A 13,044-nucleotide genomic window follows, 5' to 3' on the forward strand; every position below is an offset into this window, starting at 1 on the left:
AATCTTGGGCCACATTCCAGTGTGTGATTGCCTGAATACTGAGTGAGCAACAAGGCTGGTTGAATTGAATGAAAATTGATCACAAGTTTATTTTGTAAAGGAACCAAGGAAGTTGTTTGAAGATTTCTAGATGGACGAAATAATGCTGTGGTGCTGTCGCTAGCACTGTGAACATCATGAACAGCATTGAATCACTGATATTTGAACACTGTACACAATCATTATCACACTCAGGCTCTTCTGTAGTACTATCATGGCAAAATAATACAAGTTAGTTATATATATATATATATATATATATATATATATAAATAATATGTATGCCGTACCTAGTAGCCAGAACGCACTTCTCAGCCTACTATGCAAGGCTCGATTTACCTAATAAGCCAAGTTTTCCCGAATTAATATATTTTCTCTAATTTTTTTCTTATGAAATGATAAAGCTACCCATTTCATTATGTATGAGGTCATTTTTTTTATTGGAGTTAAAATTAACGTAGATATATGACCGAACCTAACCAACCCTACCTAACCTAACCTAACCTATCTCTATAGGTTAGGTTATGTTAGGCAGCCGAAAAAGTTAGGTTAGGTTAGGTTAGGTAGATTAGGTAGTCGAAAAAACATTTAATTCATGAAAACTTGGCTTATTAGGCAAAATTGGGCCTTGCATAGTAGGCCGAGAAGTGCGTTCTGGCTACTAGGTACGACATTATATATATATATATATATATATATATATATATATATATATATATATATATATATATATATATATATATATATATATATATATATATATAATGTCGTACCTAGTAGCCAGAACGCACTTCTCGGCCTACTATGCAAGGCCCGATTTGCCTAATAAGCCAAGTTTTCATGAATTAATTGTTTTTCGACTACCTAACCTACCTAACCTAACCTAACCTAACTTTTTCGGGTACCTAACCAAACCTAACCTATAAAGATAGGTTAGGTTAGGTTAGGTAGGGTTGGTTAGGTTCGGTCATATATCTATGTTAATTTTAACTCCAATAAAAAAAAAATTGACCTCATACATAATGAAATGGGTAGCTTTATCATTTCATAAGAAAAAAATTAGAGAAAATACATTAATTCAGGAAAACTTGGCTTATTAGGCAAATCGGGCCTTGCATAGTAGGCCAAAAAGTGCGTTCTGGCTACTAGGTACGACATATATATATATATATATATATAAATATAACTAACTTGTATTATTTCACCATGATAGTACTACAGAAGAGCCTGAGTGTGAAAATGATTGTGTACAGTGCTCAAATATCAGTGATTCAATGCTGTTCATGATGTTCATAGTGCTAGCGACAGCACCACAGCATTATTTCGTCCATCTAGAAATCTTCAAACAACTTCCTTGGTTCCTTTACAAAATAAACTTGTGATCAATTTTCATTTACAGGATTTAGTGACCAGTATTGTGATTACAACAGGATTATGGTGATAATAAGCACTGTGTAGTAGTAGTATTGTGGGAGGAGGAATTGTGGTGAGGGATGGAGGGAGAGAATCGAGGTAGCCTCATTGTGTGTGGGTGGCAGCCACTCTTGTTTTGCTCACCATACTAGCTTAGTGGTTTGCTCTGGTGAACACATATGTACATGGGTATATACAATGTGTGTATATACCCATGTACATATGTGCGTAGTATTGTGGGAGGAGGAATTGTGGTGAGGGAGGGAGGGAGAGAATCGAGGTAGCCTCACTGTGTGTGTGTAATTACCTAAGTGTAATTACCTAAGTGTAGTTACAGGATGAGAGCTACACTCGTGGTGTCCCGTCTTCCCAGCACTCTTTGTCATATAACGCTTTGAAACTACTGACGGTCTTGGCCTCCACCACCTTCTCACTTAACTTGTTCCAACCGTCTACCACTCTATTTGCGAAGGTGAATTTTCTTATATTTCTTCGGCATCTGTGTTTAGCTAGTTTAAATCTATGACCTCTTGTTCTTGAAATTCCAGGTCTCAGGAAGTCTTCCCTGTCGATTTTATCAATTCCTGTAACTATTTTGTATGTAGTGATCATATCACCTCTTTTTCTTCTGTCTTCTAGTTTTGGCATATTTAATGCTTCTAACCTCTCCTCGTAGCTCTTGCCCTTCAGTTCTGGGAGCCACTTAGTAGCATGTCTTTGCACCTTTTCCAGTTTGTTGATGTGCTTCTTAAGATATGGGCACCACACAACAGCTGCATATTCTAGCTTTGGCCTAACAAAAGTCATGAACAATTTCTTTAGTATATCACCATTCATGTATTTAAATGCAATTCTGAAGTTAGAAAGCATAGCATAGGCTCCTTGCACAATATTCTTTATGTGGTCCTCAGGTGATAGTTTTCTATCTAGAACCACTCCTAGATCTCTTTCTTTATCAGAATTCTTTAAAGATTTCTCACATAATATATAGGTTGTGTGGGGTCTATGTTCTCCTATTCCACATTCCATAACATGACATTTATTAACATTAAATTCCATTTGCCAAGTGGTGCTCCATATACTTATTTTGTCCAGGTCTTCTTGAAGGGCATGACAGTCATCTAAATTTCTTATCCTTCCTATTATCTTAGCATCATCAGCAAACATGTTCATATAATTCTGTATACCAACTGGTAGATCATTTATGTACACAATAAACATCACTGGTGCAAGAACTGAACCCTGTGGTACTCCACTTGTGACATTTCTCCATTCCGATACATTGCCTCTGATTACTGCCCTCATTTTTCTATCAGTCAGAAAATTTTTCATCCATGATAGAAGCTTACCTGTCACCCCTCCAATATTTTCCAGTTTCCAGAACAACCTCTTATGTGGAACTCTGTCGAAAGCCTTTTTTAGGTCCAGATAGATGCAGTCAACCCAACCATCTCTTTCCTGTAATATCTCTGTGGCTCTATCATAGAAACTGAGTAAATTCGATACACAGGATCTTCCAGATCGAAAACCATACTGTCTGTCTGATATTATATCATTTCTCTCTAGGTGTTCTACCCATTTAGTTTTGATTAGCTTTTCCAATACTTTCACTATTACACTTGTCAATGATACAGGTCTATAATTGAGGGGGTCTTCCCTGCTGCCACTTTTGTAGATTGGAACTATGTTAGCCTGTTTCCACCCGTCTGCTACGATTCCTGTACACAGGGATGCCTGAAAGATCAGGTGAAGTGGAATGCTGAGCTCAGATGCACATTCTCTCAGAACCCATGGTGAAACGCCATCTGGGCCAGCTGCTTTGTTCTTACCGAGCTCCTTGAGCATTTTTTCCACTTCGTCTCTAGACACCTCTATGTGTTCTATGTTGTTCTCTGGAATTCTTATTGTATCTGGTTCCCTAAAGATTTCATTTTGTACAAACACACTTTGGAACTTTTCGTTTAGTGTTTCACACATTTCCTTTTCATCTTCCGTGAATCTATTTCCCATTTTCAACCTCTGAATATTATCCTTTACCTGCAATTTGTTGTTTATGAATTTATAGAATAGACCTGGTTCTGTTTTACATTTGTCCGCAATCCCTTTTTCAAAATTTCTTTCTGCCTCTCTCCTCACTGCCGTGTAGTTGTTTCTCGCATCTTTGTATCGCTGGTATGTTTGGGGGTTCGGCCTCTTCCTGTATTGATTCCATTTTTGTGTCTTTCGGTCTCTAGCCCTCTCGCAATTTCTATTGAACCAATCCTGTTTCCTAGTTCTGCATCTCTGTTTTGGTATAAATTTTTTTGTGCCTTTATCATATATTTCACAAAACTTGCCATACATCTCATTCACTTCCTTGCCTAGCATCAAGTCTGTCCAATTATACTCACTAAAAAAATTTCTAAGGTCACCATAATGTCCTCTCCTGAAGTCTGGTTTTTCAACTGCTTCAACCTCCTTATTTTCTTCCAGCTTATAACGCATATAACGTGTAATTACCTAAGTGTAATTACCTAAGTGTAGTTACAGGATGAGAGCTACGCTCGTGGTGTCCCGTCTTCCCAGCACTCTTTGTCATATAACGCTTTGAAACTACTGACGGTCTTGGCCTCCACCACCTTCTCACTTAACTTGTTCCAACCGTCTACCACTCTATTTGCGAAGGTGAATTTTCTTATATTTCTTCGGCATCTGTGTTTAGCTAGTTTAAATCTATGGCCTCTTGTTCTTGAAGTTCCAGGTCTCAGGAAGTCTTCCCTGTCGATTTTATCAATTCCTGTTACTATTTTGTACGTAGTGATCATATCACCTCTTTTTCTTCTGTCTTCTAGTTTTGGCATATTTAATGCTTCTAACCTCTCCTCGTAGCTCTTGCCCTTCAGTTCTGGGAGCCACTTAGTAGCATGTCTTTGCACCTTTTCCAGTTTGTTGATGTGCTTCTTAAGATATGGGCACCACACAACAGCTGCATATTCTAGCTTTGGCCTAACAAAAGTCATGAACAATTTCATTAGTATATCGCCATCCATGTATTTAAATGCAATTCTGAAGTTAGAAAGCATTGCATAGGCTCCTTGCACAATATTCTTAATGTGGTCCTCAGGTGATAGTTTTCTATCTAGAACCACTCCTAGATCTCTTTCTTTATCAGAATTCTTTAAAGATTTCTCACTTAATATATAGGTTGTGTGGGGTCTATGTTCTCCTATTCCACATTCCATAACATGACATTTATTAACATTAAATTCCATTTGCCAAGTGGTGCTCCATATACTTATTTTGTCCAGGTCTTCTTGAAGGGCATGACAATCATCTAAATTTCTTATCCTTCCTATTATCTTAGCATCATCAGCAAACATGTTCATATAATTCTGTATACCAACTGGTAGATCATTTATGTACACAATAAACATCACTGGTGCAAGAACTGAACCCTGTGGTACTCCACTTGTGACATTTCTCCATTCCGATACATTGCCTCTGATTACTGCCCTCATTTTTCTATCAGTCAGAAAATTTTTCATCCATGATAGAAGCTTACCTGTCACCCCTCCAATATTTTCCAGTTTCCAGAACAACCTCTTATGTGGAACTCTGTCGAAAGCCTTTTTTAGGTCCAGATAGATGCAGTCAACCCAGCCATCTCTTTCCTGTAATATCTCTGTGGCCCGATCATAGAAACTGAGTAAATTCGATACACAGGATCTTCCTGATCGAAAACCATACTGTCTGTCTGATATTATATCATTTCTCTCCAGGTGTTCTACCCATTTAGTTTTGATTAGCTTTTCCAATACTTTCACTATTACACTTGTCAATGATACAGGTCTATAATTGAGGGGGTCTTCCCTGCTGCCACTTTTGTAGATTGGAACTATGTTAGCCTGTTTCCACCCGTCTGCTACGATTCCTGTACACAGGGATGCCTGAAAGATCAGGTGAAGTGGAATGCTGAGCTCAGATGCACATTCTCTCAGAACCCATGGTGAAACGCCATCTGGGCCAGCTGCTTTGTTCCTCCCGAGCTCCTTTAGCATATTTTCCACTTCATCTCTAGACACCTCTATCCGCTCTATGTTGTTCTCTGGAATTCTTATTGTGTCTGGTTCTCTGAAGATTTCATTTTGTACAAACACACTTTGGAACTTTTCATTTAATGTTTCACACATTTCCTTTTCATTTTCCGTGAATCTGTTTCCCATTTCCAACCTCTGGATATTATCCTTTTCATTTATCTGCTATCCCTTTTTCAAAATTTCTTTCTGCCTCTCTCCTTACTGCTGTATAATTGTTTCTCGCATCTTTGTATCGCTGGTATGTTTGGGGGTTTGGCCTCTTCCTATACTGATTCCATTTTTGTGTCTTTTGGTCTCTTGCCCTCTCACAATTTCTGTCGAACCAATCCTTTTTTCTGGTCCTGCATCTCTGTTTTGGTATGAATGTTTGTGTGCCTTCCTCGTATAGTTTTAAAAATTTGGCATACATTTCATTTACTTCCCTGCCTAGCAACAATTCTGTCCAATTACACTCATTAAAAAAATTTCGAAGTTCCCCATAGTTGCCTCTCTTTAAATCGAGTTTATCAACTGTTTCAATGTCCCCATTTTCTTCTAGATGATATCTTAAAGCATATTTAATGTCTAACAGGACGTGATCACTCTTTCCCAAGGGAGGAAGGTACTGGATGTCAAAAATCTCTTCTTCTTTCCTGGTGAATACTAGATCCAGTACTGACGGTATATCTCCTTCCCTCATTCTTGTGGCTTGCTTTATGTGTTGATACAAGAATGTCTCCAGAATGAGGTTCACAAATCTGCATGTCCAAAAGTCCTCCGTTCTTGCTTCATAGGCCTCCCAGTCTATTGCTCTAAAGTTGAAGTCCCCCAGTATCAACAGTCGTGATTTATCTTTATCTGCTTGTACAATAATATCTCTCATGACCATTATGAGGCCCTCTCGTTTGTCATCCAGTTCTTCCTTTGTCCACGTGTTGCTTGCTGGTGGGCTGTAGGTATTTACAATTATCAGGTTATCATCCTGATTCCAGACCTGCAATGCCATTATGTCAATATCTCGAGGGTTTTCAAATATTAACTCTTTTACCTTCAGGTGTTTTTTCACCAGTACAGCCACTCCTCCTCCCTTCCTAGTTTTCCTGTCACATCTCCAAACTGAGTAGCCTCTTGGGAATATGACTTCATTTATTATATTTCCTTCAAGTTTCGTTTCTGATAATGCAACAATATCTGGGACCCTAAGCTGGATTATATCTTGCAACTCCAAAGTTTTTGACCTCACTCCATCTATGTTGGTATATACAATTTTCAGGAACATGTTCCCTTTTCCTTTGCTCTTTACTTCCCCTTCCACTACTGATCTTGTTGCTTTGTTTTTATGTACCATTTCACAAGCTTTCCAGTCCCTGTCACTTTGTAAAAAAAAGAATTTCTGTCTTCTTCATTTCTATCCCCATTTAGCCGTTTTGCCTCAATTAAGTTCATTTTCAGCTTTTCTCTGTCTTCCTTGGAGAGGTCTTGTCTTATTGACCAAGATTTGCCAACCTCATCACTCTGCAGTTTCCTGGCATTTCTTAGCACTTCCATCATGTTTTTCACTCCATTAAAGGTCACCCTTAAGGGGCGGTTCTTTTCTTTCTCATATTTTCCTATTCTTCTAAAATCACTGACATTTTCCTTTGAGCCTTCTCCTAAACCTACTATTTTCTCTATGATTTTCATCTCTTCTGCCGCTCGGTCCACCCCTAGATGAAATTGCCTTCTCTAAACATCCAAAAATGATTATGGACTTAGTTCTATCTGCAGTGTTTTGTACCAGTTTACTGTTGGTAACCAGTTCTTTCCTAATTGCTTGCCCAATTTCTGCTTCTTGTTGGTCATTTCTGGTTTTGACTTCCGAACACACTTCTTTGATAGTCTCTTTCTCTTTTACAACTTGAGCATATGTCGCTTTTATTTCTTCTTTATACTTTTCTAGTTCTTTATTCACCTCCTCTTTGTGAGTTGTCAGTGAAGTTTCCAGTTGGAGATCCTTACCTAACTCTATGTTAGCCCTTAGGCTTGCTTGGAGTTGTTCACCATATGAGTCTATCTTCTTGTTTATTTCTTCAAAGTCACCACACTTCACTTTCCATGCCTCATTTTCTTTCACTAGTTCCTTGATTTGCTCCTCCTGATTTGTTACCTTGTCTGTTAATGCAGTAATAATCTTACCTTGTTGAAGCATACTCCCTTTTAGAGTGCAAAGCTCACTCCAAAGAGCTCCATTGTCCTCTTCCAATTTAAGCACTTTTTCTTCATACTTCATTTGCATGTCCTCAATTATCTCTAACCTGCCAAGAACACCTCCTTTCCTTATATCTTGTGTTGAGAATCCTTTGAAACCATCATCTGATGGTGTGTCTACCTTCTCAGTGGGGGTGGTGGCGGCGGCCATCTTTGATTTTGTTCTAGACCAAAACAAACTTTTCCACTCGACTATTTTCACTCAGTTTTACTTGTTTATTGTATTTTATTTGCTTTTACTCTTCCCTGAACCTTTATGTAACCTGGGACACCACTGTAGCCCTCAACCTGTTCCCAATACTTAGGTAATTCGATATTTCCAGGAGCTTGCTGCAGTGTGACTTCTGCCTCCTCCAGCTTCACCTCACCTCCCACACCTCACACACCTGTGTGTGTGTGGGGCAGCCACTCTTGTTTTGCTCACCATACAAGTTTAGTGGTTCACTATGGTGAACCCATTTGTACATGGGTATATACAATGTGTGTATATAGTGTAATAACAGCAACAGGAGTATGTTGGGAAGAGCTATTTTGATGAGGGAGGGGACGTAATCAAAGCGTCGTCTGCTGGCTGCTGTGTGATTTCTCATGCAGTGTATATTGGCCACTGTAAAGTTTGGACACAATACTGGCTTACTTGCATAGTTCTGGTGAATAAAACATGTAGATAGGTATTCATAACATGTGTAAATAGTGTAAGAAAAACTAACAGTATGGTGGGAGGAGCAATGTTGGCGAGTAAGATGTTGGAGGAGTGAGGGAGACACTGGATGTTGGAGGAGTGAGGGTGTGGCAGCTGACACTCGCGGAGTTGTGAGTGTGTTGATGGTGAATGTATATAGCGTGTGATAGTGTATAGTGTGTAAATATATTGTATATATACATAAATTAGCATGATTCATGGGGAAATATGTGCAACATATGTGTACATATGTGTCATGCACGTAACACGTGTCTTCGGACAGTATGGATGTTCTACTACCATAATATAGTGTACGTGTACCTAGGATTGGCACGAAGAAACAAATAAAATGGATTTGGAACTGTGCGCAAAAAATGAATAAAAATATATTCGCGGCAACTCGCACATCCTGCTCCGGGCGCCCTACTGGCCCCGGGGGCATACACCATGGGTGACCAGGGAATGATGATGTCACGCGCGAACTTACGGACCCCCATAACACCCAAAGTACTTACAATTTCGACCTTCTGTTACTATACCCATACTCAGGGAAGGGGTTTTTGACACTTTCAAAACAGAAAAGAATTTTTTCCAGAGAATTCATTTCCTGTGCACTGGGGGTGTCATATTTGGAAGCCAAGCAGTTGAGGGGTTAATAAAACTGGAAAAGAAATTCTTTATATTTAAAACTTGTATATATAGAATTGAACACGAAAACTTCAACCAAAAAATTTTGAGTGTATTAACACAAAATTAGGAGAATATATGGGGAGGTAAATGTAACAGCACAATTAAGTGTATTTATGTACTATGCAGACAGTCAGGAATGTACTTATTACATTTAGTATTAAAACGTACTGTCTACTCGGAGGAAGAGTTGTGGGGTCAAGGAGGAATCTGGTCAACAATGGGCTGGTATAGTAGTTGTCAGTGAACAGTATATGCCCCTTGTTCAGCAATGGTTCCATGAGTGTTTTGATGACACTGACTGAGAACCCATGTGGATCTTGACCTGGTATGTCAACGTCTGTACCTGAATACAGTATCATGTCTGTGACAATACCAGTTTCGCAGTCGCACAGCACGAAAAACTTTAGTCCAAACCGGTGCTGCTTTGATGGGATGTGCTGCTTGAATGCCAGTCGTCCCATGAAGAGGACTAGCGATTCATCAATCACCACATTCGGTTCTGGTACAAAATAGTCATGGAACTTTCTTCTCATATCACTAAAAATCTTCCACATCTTCTACAGTTTGTCATGTCTCTTCATTGTCATTGTTCTCAAAGTGCAGGCACCTGAGAAGCAGCAGGAACTTATCATGTGATATGTACCTGTTAAACACGGGGGATGGAACAAGGCTGTCTTTGTTCCAATAATCCTGGATCACGTGTTTTTCAGAATGTTTCATCATCATGCTCAATGCTAAAAACACATATATTTCCTCATTTGTTGTGTCTTTCCATCGTCTCATGCGAGAGGCAGGTAAAATACCGGAGTCAATGAGGACATGAGCATATCTGTTCGTCTCTGCAACGAAATGGTTCATGAATTCTTGATCAAAATATGCCATAAAATAGTCAATTTCATCCATATCATCACTTGTATAGGGAAATAACGGTGTCACACCAACATTGGTATCATCAAATGCTGGAATTTGTGGGACAAAAGTCTCACAATCCTTGCAAACAAGTATACCCAGGGGTTTGGTTTTGGCGCCAACACCACTACGAGCATCAAAACATAGCTCCGTCGTCTTGTGCTAGAGCTGCATATAGGTATGCCAGGGGATGAAACTTCTGCATAGTATAGGTCTGCCACAAACACCTGATGTCGAGGGAACGCTATTGTCATTGTCCTCTGGCAGCGTGACATGCTGCCACTTGCCTCAGCGTGTTGCTGGGGCAGTATAACGTCATTGACCCCATCACAATGACACCTAGTAACACCATCGTTGCTCGTACTCGGTTCGTCAACACTGCTTGTATCATAGCCTATGTCACTGACACCCGAGAATGGTTCATCGCATGTACTATCACTATATAAACTCGCATCAGAGGACACACATGGCAGGTCGTGTGAGGCGCTTGTACAATTCACTCTACCTCATTGTCCCCCTCACTCGTGTCAGACCTCTGTGTTAGGTCTTTCTCTGGATCATAGTCTAAATTATCATCCATTGTACCATCATCAAACACTATGTCACGTATTCCTCCAAAGAGAATTGTTTTCCTTGACCGCGGCTGACCGTGGACTGGGAGCTCGTAGACGATGCGTCAGACATGATTGCTTCCTTGAAACTGAGGTTCCCCACGTCCCTGGGGCATGCTGGGATTTTTTCAAAATGGAGGACGATCACTGGAGCCCCTCAGGCATCCATTTCGTACCCATGTCACCGCACGCCAGTTTTGAATGATACGCTATACCTATAAGATCCACAAGGCGTGTTGCGCACCACCCGTCAAGAGCCTCAAGGCGTGTTGTGCAGTACAGTGGTTAAATTAAAGAAACAAAAATTTTTAACGTGTGTAAAAAGTGTAACATTATGCAAACAGACTTTAGAAATGTTACATTTGAGTGATGTGGATAATTTTGAGATATAGTAGAATTGATTAAGAGATCTGCTCATATTCATCCCATCCTCGTGTGCAGATAGAACTTGTAGTAATGACGTGGATCATCATACATGCAAACAAGCCTGAATGGTCCCCAGGACTATATACAACTGAAAACTCACACCCCAGAAGTGACTCGAACCCATACTCCCACAACTGGTATGTACAGGGACGCCTTAATCCGCTTGACCATCACGACCGGACATAAGGAAGTGATAGCCGAGGCTATATGAACCACTTCCCCGCCGGCACTCGGATGGTAATCTTGGGCATAGCATTTTATCAAATCACCTCATTCTTTGGGGCACACGTGAGGAACACAAATGCAAACAAGCCTGAATGGTCCCCAGGACTATATACAACTGAAAACTCACACCCCAGAAGTGACTCGAACCCATACTCCCACAACTGGTATGTACAGGGACGCCTTAATCCGCTTGACCATCACGACCGGACATAAGGAAGTGATAGCCGAGGCTATATGAACCACTTCCCCGCCGGCACTCGGATGGTAATCTTGGGCATAGCATTTTATCAAATCACCTCATTCTTTGGGGCACACGTGAGGAACACAAATGCAAACAAGCCTGAATGGTCCCCAGGACTATATACAACTGAAAACTCACACCCCAGAAGTGACTCGAACCCATACTCCCACAACTGGTATGTACAGGGACGCCTTAATCCGCTTGACCATCACGACCGGACATAAGGAAGTGATAGCCGAGGCTATATGAACCACTTCCCCGCCGGCACTCGGATGGTAATCTTGGGCATAGCATTTTATCAAATCACCTCATTCTTTGGGGCACACGTGAGGAACACAAATGCAAACAAGCCTGAATGGTCCCCAGGACTATATACAACTGAAAACTCACACCCCAGAAGTGACTCGAACCCATACTCCCACAACTGGTATGTACAGGGACGCCTTAATCCGCTTGACCATCACGACCGGACATAAGGAAGTGATAGCCGAGGCTATATGAACCACTTCCCCGCCGGCACTCGGATGGTAATCTTGGGCATAGCATTTTATCAAATCACCTCATTCTTTGGGGCACACGTGAGGAACACAAATGCAAACAAGCCTGAATGGTCCCCAGGACTATATACAACTGAAAACTCACACCCCAGAAGTGACTCGAACCCATACTCCCACAACTGGTATGTACAGGGACGCCTTAATCCGCTTGACCATCACGACCGGACATAAGGAAGTGATAGCCGAGGCTATATGAACCACTTCCCCGCCGGCACTCGGATGGTAATCTTGGGCATAGCATTTTATCAAATCACCTCATTCTTTGGGGCACACGTGAGGAACACAAATGCAAACAAGCCTGAATGGTCCCCAGGACTATATACAACTGAAAACTCACACCCCAGAAGTGACTCGAACCCATACTCCCACAACTGGTATGTACAGGGACGCCTTAATCCGCTTGACCATCACGACCGGACATAAGGAAGTGATAGCCGAGGCTATATGAACCACTTCCCCGCCGGCACTCGGATGGTAATCTTGGGCATAGCATTTTATCAAATCACCTCATTCTTTGGGGCACACGTGAGGAACACAAATGCAAACAAGCCTGAATGGTCCCCAGGACTATATACAACTGAAAACTCACACCCCAGAAGTGACTCGAACCCATACTCCCACAACTGGTATGTACAGGGACGCCTTAATCCGCTTGACCATCACGACCGGACATAAGGAAGTGATAGCCGAGGCTATATGAACCACTTCCCCGCCGGCACTCGGATGGTAATCTTGGGCATAGCATTTTATCAAATCACCTCATTCTTTGGGGCACACGTGAGGAACACAAATGCAAACAAGCCTGAATGGTCCCCAGGACTATATACAACTGAAAACTCACACCCCAGAAGTGACTCGAACCCATACTCCCACAACTGGTATGTACAGGGACGCCTTAATCCGCTTGACCATCACGACCGGACATAAGGAAGTGATAGCCGAGGCTATA

General features: G+C 41.0%; 1 protein-coding gene across 1 annotated transcript in view; it reads left to right on the forward strand.

Moving 5' to 3' along the window:
- The window catches only part of LOC123763767 (uncharacterized), a 199,531-nt gene that overhangs the window by 97,082 nt on the left and 89,405 nt on the right, over nt 1–13,044 (forward strand). The gene's annotated exons all lie outside the window — the stretch shown is intronic.

Source organism: Procambarus clarkii, chromosome 5, assembly GCF_040958095.1.
Source record: "Procambarus clarkii isolate CNS0578487 chromosome 5, FALCON_Pclarkii_2.0, whole genome shotgun sequence".
Lineage (NCBI taxonomy): Eukaryota > Metazoa > Arthropoda > Malacostraca > Decapoda > Cambaridae > Procambarus > Procambarus clarkii.